Source organism: Eurypyga helias, unplaced genomic scaffold (assembly GCF_000690775.1).
Source record: "Eurypyga helias isolate BGI_N326 unplaced genomic scaffold, ASM69077v1 scaffold49, whole genome shotgun sequence".
Taxonomy (NCBI): domain Eukaryota; kingdom Metazoa; phylum Chordata; class Aves; order Eurypygiformes; family Eurypygidae; genus Eurypyga; species Eurypyga helias.
In genome coordinates, this window is record NW_010273674.1 from 1 (window position 1) to 726 (window position 726).

A 726-nucleotide genomic window follows, 5' to 3' on the forward strand; every position below is an offset into this window, starting at 1 on the left:
GCCATCGCGCTCCCCCGCTCTCCCCTCCGGGACTTAAAGCGACACGGGTTTCTCAGGTTTCCATTAGACTTTAAAAAGGGAGGGTTAGCTCGCAGGTGTAATGTTGAGCAGACCTCCAAGGGTCTTCTCCATCATGACATTACTGGCCACGGTACCAGCAATGGATCCGTGACGAGCATTTTACACCTCGCCTTGAAGTTTAGCTAAAAAAAAAAAAAACTTTTCAAGGCAAGAAGAGAATAGCTGATTTGTGTAATAATATGTGAAGTACCAGGGGAGGTTCTTAGTTACATTATTTGAGTTCCTACCTGACAGCTGGCGAGCTGAACAGCGCAGAACCCCGCTCCAAGAGCACGGTTCTCTGTGACGTCACCCGTTTCTTTCCTAGTGATGATTGCAAATAACTGCTGTGGAAACGCATCTCGCCACTTTCCGCCCCTTTTGAGGAAAGGGCTAATGCTACTGTTGTTTAATGCATGGTAATCTTTCCCTTGTTTCACATGTGTACATACCCATGTATAGCCAGTTATCTGCCTTTCTCTCACTAGAAGCACTTAGATGTTCTTAAGACAGTTTAATTTTTGTCTTTATAGCCAATAATATGTGCTTTTTCATGTATTGAAATTGAGACCGGTTCATTGGTACAGACCTTTAAATATTTTGGTATCGAGTATACATGCATATAAGGTTCCTTTAAAATTAACACTTCCGTGTTGCCTCTTTCAG